General features: G+C 36.2%; 1 long non-coding RNA gene across 2 annotated transcripts; it reads left to right on the forward strand.

Annotated features, from left to right (window-relative positions):
- The first annotated feature begins 1,034 nt into the window (after nt 1-1,034).
- LOC110343485 lies at nt 1,035-21,402 on the forward strand. Of its 2 annotated transcripts, none has more exons than XR_002385784.2 (3): nt 1,035-1,149; nt 15,300-15,415; nt 19,418-21,402. It is a non-coding gene; the product is annotated as an uncharacterized LOC110343485 (long non-coding RNA). The 2 variants fall into 2 exon arrangements; XR_002385785.2 differs by lacking the exon at nt 1,035-1,149 and adding an exon at nt 12,568-12,694.
- Nucleotides 21,403-21,774: the final 372 nt, after the last annotated feature.

Genomic DNA, 21,774 nt, shown 5'->3' on the forward strand with positions numbered 1-21,774 from the left:
GAAGTCTCTCTAATTACAAAAGCCTTTCATGATTTATTTATCATCATTTTGTGAGTTTTCCAGGACATAGACCCTGTATAGGTTTTGTTGGAAAGGAACCTGATAATTCCATTTTATTTCAAGTGTTTATAAATGATACTGCACTTAGAAATTAACATTAATAGTTTACTTCTAATACAAGATATATAATTGATTTCTGTGTACTCACTTTGTATATATTCCAAATGCTTCAAATTTCACTTATTAGTTTTATAGTTTTACAGATGTTCTGGATATTTTACATAAGCTTTTTGTCTTATGCTAACATGAACAATGTTAGCACTTGGTTTATATTAGTATGTCTTTTTCATGCCTTACTTCACTGGTGTGACCTTACCATCTCAGGTGACTATAGTGATGAGAAGGAACAACCTTGACTTGGTTTCACACTGGTGAAGTTATTCAGTCATTCTCCATTAAGTACCAGATTGCTTGTACTTTGATTGATGCTTTGTGTTACTTTGAAGGATTTCTTTTCCATTACTATGTGCTGAAGGGCTTTCATCATTAATGGCTGTTGAAATATTGTATTCTTTCATTCTGATTAATAAAGTCCTGTGGATTTTACTACTAATAATAGCTATTGAATTCATTAACTCTGAATCCTGTTATTGTGAGGTACATTTTAATAGGTTGTTGTATGTTATCTTATTAAACATGGGTAAATTTTGTCTATCAATTCATAGTTCTTTCCATGTTCTCAAAAGTATTAGTCTGCTTCACCTTCATTTATTAATGTGGGCTTTGAATTGGTGTATGATAATTTTTGGTGTATGATAGATAAGTATATGTGTTATTTTAGAGAGAAAAAGGACCCCCAATAACTCTTGTTATCATTTTTGGGAATTGTTGAAGTTGTTTCTGCAAAGTATTAGCATAGATATTGGTAGAATAATTTAAGATTGATACTTATCAGCATGGGAGGGTATCAACCAATTCATGGGGAACACTAATATGATAAATGCAACATTCCTCCTCTGTCCTCCAGTTGACACACCTGCCTTCTCATTAGACATCCAAGATCTTGCAAAAGGGGACTTTGTACTTGAATTCCTGCCCTTCTTAGATTTGCAACTTAACAAGATCATCTCATCCTATAAATCACACCAGGTAATTTCTATAAGTCTCTTAGAGATTTCATACTGTTTAACCTATTGATTTGCTTTTTTGGAATATTGACTCATATACAGAGTAATACTGACCTCATAAGTCACCTCACAAAGACAACTGAGAAATATTGTTTGTTTATGTTCTGTTACTTGGAAGAGATTGTGTACATTAGGGAACATTCTTAAAGTATTTATTTACATTTTAGTGACATCATGTAGGCTCAGGATTTAATTTTCAGAAGAATTCAAACTCTAAATTTATTATCATTAATCACCAGTTCTACATTATGTTCAATTATGCAATGGGTAAGTTTTAAGGCTTTGTAGACTTTGAGGTACTTGGCTATTTTAAGAACAATCATGTGTCCAGATTTTTATGTCTCAAGCTTTTAGTAATACCTCTTCACACACTTTTGAATACAAGCGATGTGTGTCATGAGGTCTAGTCGCTCTTCTAAAAGTTAGGTATTTTCTAATACCAATGTTTAATTAAGCTAGTATTGAATCTTTTAATGGTCTAAAGTATTTTCACGATTTAACTTTCTGTATTCATCATCTATTTTTTCAATGGCACGCAGATGTATTACCATATATAAATATCCCTATTTAACATTATTGCCTAAATCTTTGAGAACACATTTTATAAGCCACAACCCTTATATAGCAGTTATATGAAATTTCTGATTGTTCTGAATCCACTTCTTTGGTGCTAGAATTACAGGTGGGGAAGGGTTAGGATCAGAGAGGAGTTCGGAAGGGGAACTGAGATAAAAATACATTGTAGGAAAAATTATGTTTTCCCTTTATGTAATATATGTATAAACTTTATGTATATACATATATATACATATATGACTGTTTACTAAGTGGTACTTTATCTTATTATTCTCTGTTTATCACTTCATCCTTATGTCTTTTAAAGTCTTGAGCCAATGCTTGTATTGGTGTAGCCATTCCATCAGACATTGTCATCTGTTTTTTTGCATGTGTTAGGTTTGAACAAAGTATTTCAAATTTGGGCCTCAATAAGTCCTGTCTTCACCAATGGAGGTTGTGTACTCAACTTCCAGCAACTGTTTTCTTAGGTCATTTCAAATACATATATTACAACTTAAGCTTTCCAAAATGCAATAATGAATGTAACTTGTGTTAAAAATTTTTAATCTTGCCGGGCGGTGGTGGCACACGCCTTTAATCCCAGCACTCCAGAGGCAGAGGCAGGCAGATCTCTGTGAGTTCGAGGCCGGGCTGGACCGATAGCCTACAAAACAATACAGAGAAACCCTGTCTCATAAAAAAACAAAAAAATTTTTAATCTTTATATTGTGGATTACGATGATAGATTTTTGTATGTTGAACCATCCATCCATCCCTGGTATGAAGCCTATTTCATCTTGGTGAAAGATTTCCCGATGTGTTCTTGGATTCGATTTGCTAGTATTTTATTGAGTGTGTTTGCATCAGTGTTCATGGGGGATATTGGTCTGTAGTTCTCTTTATGAGTTGTGTCTTTGTGTAGCTTGGGTACCAAGGTAATTATAGCCTCATAGAAAGAGTTTAACAATGAACTTTCTGCTTGTATTGTGTGGAACATTTCGAGAAGTATTGGAATTAGCTCTTCTTTGAATTTCTTGTAGAATTCTGCACTGTAGAAGATGACTGCTTCAATATCATTAGGGGTTGTCGGTCTGTTTACATTACTTATCTGTTCTTGATTTAGTTTTGGTAAGTTATATCTATCCAGAAAATTGTCTATTTCCTTTAAATTTTCAAATTTGGGGAGTACAGATTTTCAAAGTATGACCTGAAGATTCTCTGGATTTCCTCAGTGGTCCTTGTTATGTCTTCCTTTTCATTCCTGATTTTGTTAATATGCATGTTCTTTCTCTGTCTTTTGGTTAGTTTGGATAAAGGTTTGTCTATCTTGTTGATTTTCTGGCAGAACCAACTCTTTGTTACATTGATTCTTTGTATTGTTCTCTTTGTTTTGACTTTATTGATTTCAGCCCTCAAATTGATTATTTCCAGGGTGAGTTTGTTTCTTTTTGTTCTATAGCTTTCATTTGTGCTGTTAATTCTGTAGTATGAAAATTCTCCAGTTTCTTCATGTGAGCACTTAGTGCTCTAAACAACTGCAAAAGAAAAAACACATGATTTTCTCACTTGATGCTGAAAAAGCCTTTGAGAAAATTCAACACCCCTTCTTGATAAAGGTCCTAGAGAGATCAGGGATAACAGGAACATCCCTGAACATAATGAAAGCAATATACAGTAAACCAACAGCTAAGATCAAACTAAATGGAGAGAAACTCAATGCAAGTCCTCTAAAATCAGGAACAAGACAAGGCTGTCAATTCTTTCCATACCTTCAATATTGTACTTGAAGTTATATCTAGAGCTATAGGACAACAAAAGGAAATCAAGTGGATACAAATTGGAAAAGAAGAAGTCAAACTTTCACTATTTGCAGATGATATGATAGTTTACATAAGTGACCCAAAAAACTCTACCAGGCAACACCTTCTACAAAGTGGCAGGATACAAGAGCAACTGAAAAAAAAAAACAATAGTCTTACTGTGTACAGATGTTAAAAGGGCTGAGAAAGAAATCAGAGAAACAGCACCCTTTACAATTGCCACAAACAACATAAAATACCTTGGGGTAATGCTAACCAAACAATTGAGAGACCTTTATTGCAAGAACTGTGATTCTTTCAGGAAAGAAATTAAAGAAGATACCAGAATATGGAAAGATCTCCCATGCTCTTGGATAGGTAGAATCAACGTAGCCAAAAGCAATATACAGATTCAATGCAATCTCTACCAAAATACCAGCACAATTCTTCACAGACCTTGAAAGGACAATACTCAACTTTATATGAAAAAATGACCAGGATAGCCAAAGTAACCCTATACAATAAAGGAACTTCTGGAGGCATAACCATCCCTGACTTCAAGCTTTATTATGGAGCTATAGTCTTGAAAACATCTTGGTATTGGCACAAAAATAGACAGGTAGACCAATGGAATCAAATTAAAAAACCCTGATACTAACCCACACACCTATGAACACTTGTTTTTTGACAAAGAAGCCAAAATTATTCAATGGAAAAAAAGCATCTTTAACAAGTGGTGTTGGCATAACTGGATGCTGGCATGTAGAAGATTGCAGATAGATCCATGTCTATCACCATGCATAAAACTTAAGCCCAAATGAATCAAAGGCCTCAACATAAATCCAGCCACACTGAACCTCTTAGAAGAGAAATTGGGAGAAGGTAGAGGATGACATGAGAGAGCAGGATGATTGAGTAAGGGGAAGAATATGGAAGAGCAGGATGATGAGAGCTACCATAAAAGAGGGAGTCATCATAGGTTCGATGAGGGATCTGGCACTAATGAGATTTTCAGATATCTACAAGGATGATACCAACTGGCAATCTGAGCAATAGTGGAGAGGCTACCTTAATGCCCTTCCCCATAATGTGATTGATGACTACCTTGTATGCTTTCCTAGAGTCTTCATCCAGTGGCTGATAGAAGCAGAGGCCGACACCATAGCTAAATACTGAACTTAATTCCTGGAAACCAGTTGCAGGGAGGGAGGAGTGATGAGCAAAGGCATCATGCCCAGGCTGGTTAAACCCACAGAAACATCTGACATGAACAAGGGGGAGCTCATAGACACCAGATTGTCAGTTGGTAGGCCAGCATGGGACTTACCCAGACTCCGAACGTGGATGTAAGTGTGAAGGCCTCGGCAATCTTTGGGGCCTCGGGTACTAGAACAGTATGTATCCCTGGCATACAAATTGACTTTGGGAGCCCATTCCACGTGGAGGGGTGGTCTCTCAGCCTAGACACATGGTGGAGGGCCTAGGTCCTGCCCAGGATGATATGACAGACTTTGGAAATACCCCATGAAGGGCCTCATCCTCCCTGGAGAGTCGAGTGAGGTTCAGTGGAGGGGGAATTGGTTGGAGGCAGGGGGAAAAGGGGAGGGAGAGGGAGCTGAGATTGACATGTGAAGCAATCTTGTTCCTAATTTATATAAATAAAGCAAATTAATTTTTTTTATCATGAAGTCAGTTGGCTCTGGAGGTAGAGGTAGATGGATCTCTGTGAATGCAAGGCCAACTTGTTTTACAAGAGCTAGTTCCAAGAAAGCTAGTGCTACACAGAGAAACCTTGTCCCTACAAAAAATTATCATGAAACTTTACTGGTGGGAAGATGAGGAAGATGATTCAGGAGCTAGCTAAGGAAGAAGCAGGGGCTATGGGAATAGAATAGGATGATTATGGAAGTCTTGACATCTTCCCAGCATGGTAGGGTCTATGGAAATAGAGATGGATGGCTATGGAAGTCTTGCCATCCTCTCAACTTGGCAGACGCTATGGAAATAGAGTTGGAAATTGCCTTTTGCTGACTGTGCAGAAACAACTAATAATGGCATTTGGGTGAATATTTAGTGAACACCTTGACTGACATGGCTTTCACTTGTTTCTAAAACGTTAACTATTTTCTAGTTCTTATGACTTCATTTTGTTTGCAGTTTAGGGATTGATATACTGATTGCATGTTGGATTCCTGAGGTTTTTAATCTACAGTTTTTGATTTGTGAATAGGTATATTTTATAGTAACTTAAACATTATCACATACTTTTGAAATAGTATGTTTTTAATTTATACAAAATTATTCTTTTCCATGGGGAGCTGATTTCTTTTTTAACTAACCTAAAGAATTGTAGTATTCACTGATGCCTTATTCTGCCAATATGCATATTTCTTCTCCCTGACAATACATATATACATTTATTCTATAAAATTGGATAATCATTGTTTCCATTGAAAAGGAAAGTGTTTGTTTGTATTTATCATGAGACTTATTTTGTGTCTCCATCATTGTTCATGCTCTGAGACATTTACTGGAAATGTATTTCTACATGGTGAAGAAAATGTTTGAGTTCATTTGATGAAAATAGAATCATGTTAAAACCTTCCCAGTTTTTCTTCTTCTGGAATGTCTTTATTTCATCTTAACTTTATAGAGATAATTTCTCTGGCTGAGCAATTCTAGGTCAACAGTTGTTTATATCCTGAACCTTGCTAGAATTATTGCTTTGTCTTTTGGCTTTTGATGCTGCTGTTGAAAAGAGAGCTACTGTTTTGATGATATTTTACTTTTTGGTATCTATGAAAGTCTCCTTTATGCCAGCTTTTGGTAATTTCAGCAGTGCCAGTACATGATCTTTCCTTTCCTTTCCCTTCCTTTCCTTTTCTTCCCCCTCTCCCTTCCTTCCTTGCTATTTTGAAATTATGATGCAGTTATATCATTTCCCTGTTTCATTTCCCTCTTAGAGACACTTCTTTGTATCCTTTCATTCTCTTTCCAATTTATGGTCTCTTTTCCCCCACATTATTTGTTGTGATGTGTGTGTGTGTGTGTGTGTGTGTGTGTGTGTGTGTGTGTGTGTGTGTGCAAGTATTCCTTAATACACAGATATGAGATTGCATCGCCTAGAAATGTGAGTAGAATTTGTTTCTCATGCAGGTCAGTACCTGGAGCCAATATCCTCACACATTCCTGCCTTTCATCAGCTCTGCAGGACTTACTAATCCTTTCCTCACTGCTTTTTCAGGCACATGAATTACCTATCCATTAGAGTTCTGTGTAACTATGTGAAGCCTCCTAATTCCATCCACTGTACACAGAATCTCATTGCAATATTTTAGCCATATGAAATATTCCATAAACTTCTTGTCTGTTCTTCATTTCCTTGCTTTCATGTTGAATTCACATTGAGAGAGTTTGTTTTCAAACTGTTATGTGTTATTTGCTTTTATTAAGAGCTAAAAGTTTATGTTCTCAAATAAGAATGACTACTTTAAAAGTTTCTTTTATAAAGTGTTTTAATTTTTAATGCATGCAGATATGTATAAAATGATTAAGAGAAATAATTTCTTTGTGCCTTGGTGACTCTATGCTCTGTCAATGTGTTTTTACCACTGATGTCCATATATTATAGAGATGTTACTCATGTGTTTGACGATGATACATAGGAATTTGCATATTTTCTCTTGATTTACGGAAATCCTAGAGTCAGCAATATAGACTGTTTCTATGCACCAACGATTTGTGATTTTCTGCATCTAGATAGATGGCAGAGCATGTCCAGGCATCATCACTTTTCTCACTTGTCTGGCATGTTTTCTTGTTGGCCAGATCTTCATAGGTCACGTAAATAAACCTGTTCTTAAATGCAACAGATGCAGGTTTTCTAGGCAGGTACTTTGTGACTGGAATACATACCCAGGTCATAAGCAGAATTTCTATTCAAAGAGTTTATCATTACTAAAGGCCTTAGGTTAGGTCAGAAGCTTGCACTCACCTCATTTAAGACATCCTCATTTTGTTTTGTTTCTTTGCAGGCCACAGCCTCTTCTACATATTTTCTTTGATCCAAATATTTTTTCACACCCCCCCACAGGGCCAGAACCACAAATGCTGAAAATTCTAAGGCCTGCATTGTTGACATTTGTCTTTTCTTCTCATGTTGTTCTATATTTTCACTTTATTCTTACAATGACAACAAGCTGTTCATTTTCTAGAAGGTTCTCTAGAACCAAATTCCCTGAATTTTACTTCAGTATTTTCCTTTGCGTGTTTGACATTTAGCATGTAGATTAAGCAGGATTTGCAAATGCTATGTGCCTAACATAGCCCTTTAACTTTTCCAAACTTGAGCTATAACCCAGTAAAAGCATTATGATGGCACACACCAAATTTATACATCAGTAACTTGATTTATCTGTATAAACCTTACATCCAAATCAATCACTAAACCTTACAGTTTTCCTCACAAATATCTACAAGATTTCTTCACTTTTCTTCCACTGTGTTATGCTACTGCATGCCCAGGTAACTTCATCTGTCACTCAGCTCATTATGCTAAACTGTGCTGCCTTTTTATTTCACAGTGCATTAAAAAGTACAGTAAGTATGGTGATTTTATTTCAACGTATACCTAATCAGATAATCTTTCTCTTTAAGAACTGTCAAGGGATTTCTAACTCTTGTTTAATGTTATTCAGAATTTTCACCACAGCCAGAGCTCTGGATGGGTTTCTCTCTTAGAAACCAAAGTTCATATCATTCTATGCTCCTTTTATTGTTATATAGTTTTTGCATTTTTACTTAATGGCCATTTCCTCAGAGAGATCTTCTCTCTGTAGTGCAATGTAGCTGTGATCACTGTGTTTGAGTTAGTATTTCTGAACCCCAACAGTGCTGCCATCCTGGTTATTTGGGAGGGACTTGACTGTACAGTGTAGGATGTTCAGCAGCATCGATGGCCTCTGTCCACTAGATGTCAGTAGTACCCCCACCTCCAATCACGAGTGCTGAAGGCACTGGTCCTGGATGTCAGGGGAGACTTGGACATTTGTTTTAGATTTAACATGAAAATTTATTATTCTCCTATATTGGTATATTGCCTCATTTCTATGTTCATCTTCAGTAACTGGTGTAAAATAGGACATTTCTAAATATTTCTAACAATAAACAGTATAATACGCATAGAATATATGTGTAGAGAGCTTTAATTGTCAACTAGATATAGCACAAAGTCTCTTTAAAAGTCTCTATTGATGACTTGTCCACGTCAAATTAAAAGTGGTCATTTCTTGGAAGGAATTGTCTTGATGGGTGGTGGTGTTGTTCACCTTTAATCCCAACACCTGGGAGGTAGAGTCAGGTGGATCTCTGTGACTTCAAGGCCAATCTGACCTACAGAGTGAGTTCCAGGGCAGTCAGTGTTGTTACACAGAGAAACCCTGTCTTGACAAAAAAAAAAAGATTTGTCTTGATTGTTAACTGATATAAAGATAAACAGCACATTGAGGGCATGGCCATCACCATCCATAAACAGGTGGCCCTATGCTGTATGAAAATGCTTGCGAAGAGCAAGCCTGTGAGTAAGCAAGCCAGGAAGCAGCATTTTCCATAGTTTCTGTTTGCAACCTCTTAGCTTCCTGCCCTGATATCTGTTGGGGATAGTCCTTGACAAGGAAATACAAACAAAATAAATACTTCTTTTCTAAGTTGCTTTGGTCACAGTATTTGCTACAACAACAGACTGAAACTAGATCATGCGTGTATACATCTTACTGAACTATCCCCATGAATTTCTGAGATAAACTTTATACAGAACTGTGTGTGATAGTCTGAGACTACTAGCATTATAAGCTCTGTGGCTGCAGAGACATGGTACAGTTCCAGCACTTTCCCTTTTCACTTATTGGTCCTTTTCTTTATTAGTATTTTTGAGATTATAATTTGATTATAGCATTTTTACGTTTCTTCTTCTCCATCCAAACCCTCCTATATACTGTTACACACTCTTACATTCATGGCCTCTTGATTTTTTCTAACAGTTATTGCATGCATATATATATATGTGTGTACTAATTATAAATGTTCACTTCATATATGTATGCTTTCAGGGCAGATCATTCCCAGATTTCCTTAGGCAAGGAAGGCAACATATCTTTACATCCTGAAACCAATTAAGTATAATCAATGTAACACGTCAGTTACCCATATAATTTGCCTTAGCAGTTTAACAATGGATATTTAAGATGTCCCTGCTCCTCAGATGTTCAGGACATGTTTTAACAGCCAAGCAGCAATCTTACAGGAACACTGTCAGAATTTTCTAAAATATGACTCTGAGATACTAATGTGTTGCTCTTTATATATTTCTTTTTTTGATAATGCTTCCAGAAAAAACACACCTATTCATTCTCAGTTAGTTATTATTAGTAAATTTGCAATGTGTGTACTTATGACACACACAGTCAGGTAAAAAGTATATGATAATAGGAATTTTAGCTATATAGCTATTGAGTCATAATAATAGAAGCTGTCAAAGCTTAGCCTACCTTGTTCCCAGCTCTATTTTGTGCAGTTTATTGTAATATAGAAGAGTTTAGATGACAGACTCAGGATGTATCTCTTCATGTTTCTCTATCTTTGCCAATAAGTTTTGTTCCTGGAAAAGACCGGTCTCTCCACATGAGTTAATTTGACAATCAATGTAACCCTTCAAAGTACAGGGGCAGAGGGGGAGCTAGTGAATGCTAATCTACAAACACAGCCTGTGAAAGTCTAAGAAAAAATGAGGGGATACTGGAGGGGTTGGTGGGAGGGCATGGGAGGAGGGGAGGGAAAGGGAGAGGAACCTGGAATTGACATGGGAAGCAGCCTTGTTTCTAATTTAAATTTAAATTTAAAAGTAAAAATAAAAAAATAAAGTCTAAGAAAGAACTGTGTGTGCATGTGTGAGTGCACACACACCCCCCCAACTCCAAAAATATGAACATTATATGTAGCAGGCTTTCTTGAAGTCCCCAAACAATGACATGGAGACTTATTATTAAGATTTATTATTGGTTTCTCTGTATTGTTTTGGATCTCGTAAAACCAAAAAAAATTTATTATTGGTTACGAAAGCTCACCTTTAGTTTAGGCATGTCCCATTAGCTCTTATAACATATTTTAACCTGTTCTTCTTCATCTACATTTTTTCCTGGGGGCCTTTTAACCTTTCTTTCATGCCGTATCTCTTATTATTATTATTATTTTTTGCTTCCTCCATGTTTGGCTTCTCTCCTTTTCTTCCTCATTCTCTCTTGCTTATTCTCTCTGCCCATGAGCCCCACCTAGACCTCTACTGCCTAGCTTTTGGGCATTCAGAGTTTATAGACTAGGTGCCTCAGGCAAGGAAAGCATCACATCTTTACATTGTTAAAACAATTCAGCATAATCAAACATAACACAAATTCAACGTAAACAAATGTAACACAACTTTGCCTGGTTAAAGTAATATCCCACAGCAATGCTAAGCATCTGAGATATTATAACAATCATTTGATCTCTACATAAATAAATCTGTGTTTTTTTACTTGATATAATTTCATAAGATGCAGAGCTGGGTCTATAATCTTGCATTTTCATCAAAAACCAGTAATATCTTTTACAAGTTGAAACAAGAATAGTACTTTTTGTTGGTGTTTTCCTTCTGACTTTATGACCCAACATTCTATTGATGTCTAGGGTTGTGCATATCACTGAATAGTCTATAGTAAATTGCAGTTACTAGAGTTATACTGCCCATTGTATACTATTGAGTTGTTGGGTAGAATTTCAGATGCAAAAATACTTATGTATCAGAGGAAAATATGAAACATCATTGTTTCTGCAGAAATTAATAAATATGGCATTTTCTAGCTGTGCTAGGATTTTCTTATAAATTATTAATTACTTTCCTGTAATCCTATCTTAAATATTGTTATGTGCACAAATGACATTTAACCTTTGGTAAAAATCAGCATAACGAAACGATTTTTCTAAATAATTGGAAAGAGAGGCATTTGGTTTCTTTATGTTGGCAAACAATTCCGCATATTCAAGGCTACAAACAAATCAATGAAATATTTCCTTCTCTGTAAGAAAGAGCATGGGTGAATTTATAATCTGCCATCTGCTCTACCATTCAGTAGTGTTAAGTAGCACAGTTACTTCTGATAAAAACAACTGCACTTCTCAATTCAACTGGCTTCTATGACTGTAGATATTAAAATACAAATGTATGATTGAAGGTATGACATACTAGAATTCCTTGGTACAAATCAAAGTACATGATATTGACGAAAAACAATGGTACACTGACTAAATTTAAAAGGTAATAAATAAATGAAAATTTGAATTTACAAGTGACTATTGGAGGTAATCTGTTTTTTGAAACAATTTAATTTAACAACATGATCAAAAACTGTATTTTGAATAAGGAAAATAGAATATAGTTTATTGCTTGAAAAATATACAAGATAATTGGGACATGTTCTGAATATTTTATCTCTTTATGTATGTGGTACCTCTTGAGCTATGTCTTTTGCAAAAGTCTCTCTGTTTGTTCTTGCTCCAGGGTATTGATGAAAAGTGATATTTAAGTATAAAGGAAAGTGCCAGGTTCATGTTCATGTGAAATATATTTTTTGTGAACCGCAAAAGGCATGCCAGGGCAAGCAGCTTAGCCATTAAAAATTGCAGTGTGTTTTTTTTCTGCCATTGAACAATAAGATACTTTACTGGGTGGATTTTGTATAGACTAGAAATAAATGCATACTGTCTTCAAATCTTCTGCAAATGCTTGTCTATGAAAACAATCTAAGTAAAATTGAATTATTCCATATCTTTTCATCTGGTGATCACTTAGTGAAATACCAAAGGAACTTGGCTAGCATGACAAGTATGAGTTTTAATAATAACAGAATATTTGAATCTTCCCCATTCCTAAAATGTTCTTGAAAATTATGTTGTGCATGTCCTCTATCCTCTTCTTTTGTACAGATAATGTGGGTTTTGGATTTACCTATGCTGCATTCCAAGTTCCATTAGGGGATCATCCAAAAGAAAACCAAGACATAATGCACCGAAGACACCTATCTGTGACTCAAAGAGCAACTCAATAAAAATTGTCAACAGGTTCAGTAATTAAGTTAATGACAGTTTTGATTTACCTTCAATTGTATTGTACTTTGTACATTTATGCTTATTCAATTTGCAACTTGACTTATACTCCACATCACATTACTAATAGAGCTATGAAATATATGAATAAATGCAAACATATATATGAGTGTATAGTCTTAAGTGTTAAAATATAAAACAGATTAGTGAGTCAAATTAATCGACTAAAGGGCTTTCAGCATGTGAATTATTTCTTGACCTTGTAATCAGTATTTAAAAAACAATAATGGAACTAGCCATGCCATTTTTATGGAAAAATAGGTAATATATTTCTGGCAACATATTTTAGAAATTCTTTAGCATATTGTCCCGGTAAAAGAATTTTATGACACAACTGTAAAAATTCCAGTGAATTTCTATAGATGTTAGCAAATGTATTCTTAAGATTATGTTTATAAGCAAATGACCTAGAAGAACTAATGCAGTTCTGAGGAGTTGAACACACCTGGAAGACTAAATCTATCTGGTGTTAAGGTTGCCTGTGGGATAATAGAATATGAAACAAAGGGCCACAAAGAATTCATTCAGGTTAACAGTGCACAGCAGAAAGAGTAGGCAATTTAATGCAAGTACAACCGAGCTGCTTTAATAGTACAAAAACAATTCTATAAGATTGACCATCACTTTCCATGCTATAAGGAATAGCTCACTCTTGTCATATTTCCATGCAATGGGATAGTCATGGTGTCTCTTCACAGCAATAGAACCCTGTTGCAGACACACAGTCCCTAGAAAACAACATTTGAATAGCTCAACAAAATGTGATACCAAAAATAATCTTTGAAAACACCATGCAGAATTAAATAAGACAGGGAAAAGGTTAGATAAGTATATTTATTTTTCCAAGAAATGTCCACAAGGGGCAACTTCATGGAGACAAACTATTAGATTCTTGATTGTGTGGAGTTAGAAGGGCCTAACTGCAAGGATGGGCAGGAGTGGCTGTGGTATGGAGACTGAAGGTGCTGCTAAGCAGAATGAGATGTGTTTCTGAGTGAGGAAAGGGTCTCAAATTAATTGTGTTTACATCTACTCCCTAATATATTTACTAAATACCATTAATTAAGGGGGTGTGATGTATGACATGTGACTCAAATCTCACTAAGATCACAAGCATAATAAATAAATAAAATAATAAATAAATAAACAACACCTATGGAGACATTGAGGCAAAGCAAGGAAAGAAGTGTAGCCCCACCTACTGAGGGAGTGCAAGGCTTCCTGACTGTCAGTTAGAAAGCTCATTTTCAGTTGTAAAATCCTTATCTCTTCTTTCCAAGGGGCACGGATATCGTCATGCCACTCTTCTCTTGAAGTTCACTTCTTAACCATCCAAATGAGCTCAGTTGGTATCATCTTCTCTCTCCAAACGCTTGCCTTTCAGCTCAATCCAAGTGCCAAGAGAAAGACTCCTGCAAGTTGTCCTCTGATCTCTACCACATGCCCTCACACATACACACACGCATATATATATATATCCATGTAATTAATTAATTAAATATGTATATATATCCATGTAATTAATTAATTAATTTGACATATTAAAGAGTTCAGAGCATGTCTGAAATGCATGGCACTGCTACCCTTCCTGCATCAGAGCATTCTAAGCACCTTCGTCTCACATTGTTTTTACAGAAGACTTAAAAATACTGTGAAATGTGTTTTGAGTCAGTCACTGGCATCCATTCTAGGGCTTATAATGACATAAACTTTTTTAAATATACGAAAATTGCTTAACCATTTCTACAACAGTTTTGGATGGGCTAAGTAAAGAGAGAAAATGACTCATCATTATGGATTATGGATAGGAAAATGGTAAACATTTAACTGATTCTTGGTGACCCAGATCAAAGAGCAGGAGGAGTGGCCCTTCTTGCTGGGGTCTTACTGGGTGAGCTAGCTGAGGCAGCACTAAGAGAGCTCAATCAGGGTAGAGATGATGAGGGAAGGCTGGTGGCTGAGCCACCCAACTACCACCCAGGCTGAGAACCAGGGCTATGAGTTAGCCCACCTCATCTATGAACTGTTGGAGCAGTTGAGGGGACAAATCGGGACATCCAAAACATAAGGTTCTCCATGACAAAGGATAACAATAGGATATACAGGAGGATCCCCAGTGAGAGCCCAGTATCAGTGGTGTAGCAGAAGCCAGAGGCCTCGAGCCAAAGCAATGACTTTAGGCATGTAAGGATGAATGGACTGCACAGTAACTGTGTGATTTAGTAGGCGGTGCAGCTTCCACTACAAGATTTTTCTCTTCTTTCCCTTTTGTTTGTTTTGTTTCTTCATTTTGTTTTGTTTCCTCCTTTTGTTTTGCCCTAGTTTTTCTTATAAATTTGTTTTTGTTTTGGGGAGGTTGCAAACATAGTGGGCAGATGCAAGGAGACAGAGAGGTAAGTGGGATTGGAATGCATGATGTGAAATCAACAAAGAACCAATGAAGTTGAAGTACACTTACGAGCTCTGTTTTAGAAAATAACAGCTGATTATTATTGAGGGATCAAGTGTGGGGGAAGGGAAAACATACTGGGAGAAATAACCGGAATTGCGGTCATTTCAGGGTCAAGATGGAAACTTAGTGCAATGGGAACTTCAAGGAATCTACTATGATAACACTAGCAAAGACTCCTAGAAATGAGGCAAACACAACCTGAAACAGCCATCTTCTCTATCTAGGTAAGTGTTCAAATGGAGGGATTGGGACACCAAACCAGCCCCCAAACCTTCAACCTAGAGCTTGCCCTGCCTGCACAGTGTTCTGGGACCAACTTTACAGAATCCTCATCACAGAGACCAGAGAGACTTCATCCAACAACTGATGGGAGCAGATGCAGAGTCACACAGCCAAACAGGAGGAGCTTGAGAAATCCTGTAGGAAAAGGGGACACCATGAGGACATGGCCACAGAATCATTTCAGTGGACCTCCTGGGCATTCCCAGGCATCAAGGAGCCAGTAGGGGTTTGACCCAGGTCCTCTGCTTATATGCTGTGGCTAAGTAGCGTGGTGGTCTTGCGGGATTCCTAACAATGGAAATAAGAGTGCAGTTGCTGGCTCTTGCCTGTTTTCTCTCCTACAGGGTTGCCTTGTTGAGCCTTGATGTGATGTTCCTGGTCTTGTAGTAGCATACTATACCATGTTTGATTGATGTCATTAGGAGGCCTGCTCTTTTCTCAGGGAAAATAGTCAGAGGGTGGATTCCTGGGAGAGGGCAGATTAGGGAAAAAGACCTGGGGGTGGGGCTTACATTTCCAGAGGTTGAGTCCATTATCATCATATGACATGGTACTGGAACTGAGAGTTCCACATCTTCATTGGCAGACAACAGGAAGTGAACTGGGATACTATGCATGGCTTGAACATATATAAGACTTTTAAGCCCACCTCCACAATGACAAACCACCTCCAAAGTTATTTCTACAAGATCACATTTCCTAATATTGCCACTCCTTATGATCTTATGGGGGTCAATGACATTCAAAGTACCACAACATTAGCAAATAGTAATTTCCAGCAATGTGTGGATGAATCTCTGAACACATAACTGAATAAAATCAAATACAAATGGATATTCTGCTTATAAGGGATTCACCCACAAGCAAAAGCTGGAAACTAAATTAAGATCTTAGAGAAACATTTATATTCGGAAGGTTGCAAGGAATTTAAAAAGAAACAATTGTTTTCATTTAGTTATACATTTAGACATTTTCTATGGAGGACTAATATTTCACTAAAATTTTACTGCAAAATTCCTTTTATTTTTCCAACTTTAGAATTAAAGTACAATTATATCAACTTACAGTCCATCCCATTTATCCCTTCCCTACTCAAAAGCATAGCTTCTTTTCCTTTAATTATAATTTTTTATTTAAAAAGTTTTTCACAGTTTAGGAAAGTTTGAAACAATATTTTCTACTGACTGAGGGAATAAACTATACTTTAAAGTACTTAACCAAAAATTATACAAATGAAATAACTGTAAAATATGACAAAAATGATTAGCAGTGGAAACTAAAATTGTTTAAACAAAATAAAGCTTATTAAAAACTTTATACAATGGAAATACCATGGCTATAAAAACCATGAAAATGTTAAATATATAATAATTATATAGAGGAAAAGCCAAGACTTTACATTTCTGATTTTTGGAAACATGTTAACCAAATAAAATAAGAATAAATTAACCTACATAAGGGCATAGTCCTTCATATCTATAATTTCAAATCCTAGGAAGCTGAGGCAGAAGGATGTCATTAGTGTAAGAGATACTGGGCTACTCAGTAAGTTCAAAGCCAGCATGAGTTATATCATCATATATGTGTCAAACAAAGAAGCACAGTAAGCACAAACATTAAATTGAGTATTTTAAGGTAACTAATATACGGAGGATGGTTAAGGAGTGACTCACAATCTCTGTAGGCTGTGATGTTACATAATTGCTGCCAATCTCCCCAAATGGTTCTGGTAAAGCCTTTTGTTTGCTCTGAGTAACCTGTGAGTCAGGTCAATTAGAGGTAATTTGGTGAGTGTGACTTTCCGGGAAGCTGCCTGTCAACATGACACATAGTGGCAGTTGTTTGGGCATGAGGTCTTTGGAAGTCTCAATGAATTATACCTTTTCAAGTAGCCCTCCATGCTCCCATTGGCTAAGGCAACCTGGGGATTCAGGATGACTTAAAATGCTGCCTTAGGACTCAAGTTTTTATCCAGGCATGATTTGTAAGTATTGATAAATATATTACAAATTTTGAATTCTTTTTTGTGGCATATTTTTTATAGTGATGTCTGCTTTCATGAGGAAATGTCTATTTATGGACTATTCCCTTACTTGTATGGACAACACTGATAATACTTATCTTGAAATGTGCTTCTGTCTTGATTAATATTCTATTGGTACGATAAGACACCATAACTTGAGCTTCTTATATGAGAAAGCATTTATCAGAGTATGACAGTTGCAGAGGATGAGTCCACACCATGTGGAACACTATAGGAGGCTTCCACCTCTAGATTCAACCAGGAAGCAGAAAAACAGTAGGAATAGCACAAGGTTTTGAAATCACAATACCCATCTCAAGTGGCACATCACCTTCAACAAAGTCACACCTCAAAGTCCTTCCTGAACAGGTCCACAAACTGGGAAACAAGTATTTAAACATATCAATTTATGGTGGCTATTCTCATTCAAGCTACCACAACTTCTTTGTTTGTCACAGATTTTTCTCTTAGTGAGACTTTGAAATGGATTTTACAAAGAAAAATCCTTAAAAACACACCATAAATTCTGAGGTGCTGAAAATGTTTCAAGAATCTGAGACCACAGATGACTAATATGGCAGAAAGAATAACAGTGATAAAGTATTAAAAGACTTCTCAATTCTTGGCCATCATCTTCATTTTGCCTAGTTTGGGAGTCTTGTAGATATTCCCGAGTTTTAGGGGAAATGATTTTTACATATCTCAGAAACACTAGAGTAAAGTATATTCTAAGTCTAGAAATGAGCTTCTGATCTCTAAGGGTTGAATTCCATTTACAGCTGGAAAAAATGTACATTTCAAAAAAAGGAAAAAGAAAAAACATCATGAAAAAACCAAATTCCTACTTTCTGGGCAGCTGAAAGTGTGATAATTATTTTTTGGGAAGGTCTTTCTAAAACACCCATTCATAACACAGTTTCTCAAAGAGGACCACAAATGAACAACAGATTGTACAATGTGAAATGGGGGAAGGAAGTTGAAGCTGAGTCAATACCCTTAGTTCTTATAAAAGAAAATCCCCAATTCCATATTAATTTATATATATTTTTAGAGTTTCAAATCACTGGTGACACGGCTCAGCAAGTAAAGGAACCTATCACACATGGCTGGTCACCTGATGTTAATATTTAAGGCATACAACCATACAACGTGGAAGGAGAGATCGAACTCCCAAAAGTTATACTGAGGTCTCAATATGCATTCTTTGGCACATGCATATTTAACTTTCTATTAAAAAGTACTTAATTATCCTTACTGCCCTGGGTTTTTAGAAAAAAATAGGCAACAGACATATTTGGTTAACCAATAGACATGAAGATAGCTTTGAAAAATACAAAATACAAAATTTGAAAACTAAAATAATGCCATCTATGAGATTAATTGATGATGGTAGTTGTTAAAATATTGTAAGCCAATTAAAAAATTTTTTTATTTTAGGAAACAAATACAGGACCAAAAGGGGATTTTTTTAAACAAAAGTATTGTAAAGAGTTAGTTATAGCCATTGATTTTTCTTCTTCTTAGCAAACTACTTGCATATGCACTGGCATAATTTGAAGCAATTGTGTTATAGTGCATGCTTTGTAGCAGTTTTATTCTCAGCATAAATGAAAATTGGATTAAAACAAGAAAATATTTTTGGTAAGATAATATTTGAAAATACAAAACATTCAGAAGAGAGCAGTAGATAATATAGTTTAATTTACTTTTGACTATTCTATGATATGCCTCTCTATATTTGCACTATATAGCCTCATTCTACCTTGATATTTAAATCACTTGAAATAACTACGGCTTGGATAATGAACCTTATACAAGTATATTTTCTTCTAAAATTCTAAATATTTGGAAAAATTCATAGCATGCCTCTGAAGTTAATACAATAAACAGTAAACAGACTTTCTTCTCCTCCTTGTTCCAGAAGTAACTACATGTCCTCACGCAGTGCCAGATTTATCTTGAGAAATGATGGTGAAGGGCAAAGTGGATGGATTTGGTCATATTATGTGCCTGTTCACTAGAGATACCTTCAAATTAGATATTGTTCTCATTATGAGGCCTTCATTGACCTAAATTAGAGAGTCTGTTAGTGTGACTCATGACAAGCTCCACAACACTGCCAAGACAGAGAAACTTGTTATCAGTGGGATGACCTCCTCCATCATCTAGGAGCAAGACCTGTTAACTTCTAATCAGGTGATGCTGGTATGTTGTAGAGTTTATTTATGGGTACCTTCAGCACAATGGAGAAGGCTTAGAACTCTGGAAGGGCAGAGGACAAAAGGGTCCTCTGCCACTTTTGCTGATGCCTCCATGTTTGTGATGTGTCTGAACCACAGAAGTGTGACAAATAACTCAAAATTGCCCGAAATTCCTCCTTCACCAACAACTACATAGTGCCTCTGGTCAAGGTTATCAGTGACAACTATTGCATCACAGAGGGATTCATGGTCATAGTCCATGCCACCACTGCCACCCAAAAAAATGTGAATGGTCCCCCTGGAACGTTGAGGAGTAGTGAGCCTAGAAATTATCAGAACATTGTCCCTACATCCACTGGTCCGGCCAAGACTGTGAACAAGTCATCCCAGAGGTAAACTGGAAGCTCATTGGCATGGCCTTTCCTGTTCCATCACCAATGTGTCTGCCATGGATTGACATGATGCCTGGAGAAAGCTGCTGGTGACATCAGTTATGTGACAGAGCAGGCATTAGAGGGCCCACTAAAAGGCTTTCTGGTCTATACTGATAACAAGGTTCTCTCCTGTGACTTTAGCAGTAACATTCAATATTTCACCTTTGATAAAGTAGCTGACCTTGATCTCAATGACAACTTTGTCAAACTCATCTCCTGTTATGGCAATGAATATGGGAACAGCAGCCCGATGGTGGAGCTCATGGCTTGCATGACCTCTAAGTAGTAAGAATCCCTGGATTACCTACCCCAGCAACAAGAAGAGGGAGGCTGGCAGCTGTGGGGGGCCACACCTGTGCCAACTTAGCCTGCAACCCAAGCATACTCCTTACAATTTTCATCTCAGAGCAGATCCGCAATGGAATAGAAGAAATTTAGGTAGTTCTACTCTTTTGAACACTGTCAATAAAGTTCATTGGATATCCCCCAAATAATATAAATATGTTAATAAAAGTGTGCATTGGATTTACAGTGAATCAAAAGAATGAACCATTTAGTTAAGATACAGGAATTTATTAATATTCCCCATTCATTTGCTTATAAGTTAAAACTAAAACCATTAATGTGAGGTACAGGACCTCCAGTGAAAGCTACACATCCCAAAACTACATGGACACTGTAAATTGGGCTTGATGGAGAGAGACAGACAGAGAGAGAAAGAGAGAGAGAGAGAGAGAGAGAGAGAGAGAGAGAGAGAGAGAGAGAGAGAGAGAGAGAGAGAATACAAAATTGATTGGGTTGGAAGGGTATATGAAACTGGGAATTGTGTGAGAAAGGGAAATATGATCCAAACACTTTGTGTAAAATTCTCAAGAACTAATACAAATGAAAACAACAGCAAGAAAACAATAACAACATGAAAAATGAAGACATTTCTGCAATGGCCTGATTGTCTATCAGTGCTGCTTCCTTCAAATATCTGAGTTACGTATGTAAGCTTCAGGTGAATCTCTGGATACTCAAAGACACATGGATGCATTATTGAAGCTGGAGGCATTTAATTGAAAAAGTTTCTATTAATGTACTTTAAATTGTGAAAAGCATCAACTTAGAAGATGTAGATGTTAGCCATGCCTTGATAAGAAGTAACCTATTTCTTATGAGACACTACTTCAAAATGTAGGTAATAAAAGGTCAGCTACATTCTTTTGAAAGAGTTAAGAGAGATTGTTGATTGTTTAATCCTATAATAAACTTTTTAATAGAGTGGCCTTTTTAGCTTTGTTAATTGAGTTATATTAATTTAAATTTAGCATTCTAAATTTCTATTTTTGATTTAAATTTTTAAAATTCATTATACTTCATATTAGTTCTTTACATATCTTCTAGCATTAGAACAACATATTATGAAAAGTATTTTCCCAGTTTCATCAGGTTTCTTGAAATTATTCCTGATTGGATTCCACAAAAGTACATTATAACAAAAATCACTGCATATACAAAGGCAGTCACAGCTGTCGCAATAAAAGGTTGGCATTATAGGTGTTTTGTTTATGAGTTTTATAAAAAATTTTCACAATCTCTGCTCTTTGGGTGACCTTGTATACATGTACTGTGTCATCCATGGTTTTTTCTACATCACC

The sequence above is a fragment of the Mesocricetus auratus genome, unplaced genomic scaffold (assembly GCF_017639785.1).
Source record: "Mesocricetus auratus isolate SY011 unplaced genomic scaffold, BCM_Maur_2.0 Super-Scaffold_100015, whole genome shotgun sequence".
Taxonomy (NCBI): domain Eukaryota; kingdom Metazoa; phylum Chordata; class Mammalia; order Rodentia; family Cricetidae; genus Mesocricetus; species Mesocricetus auratus.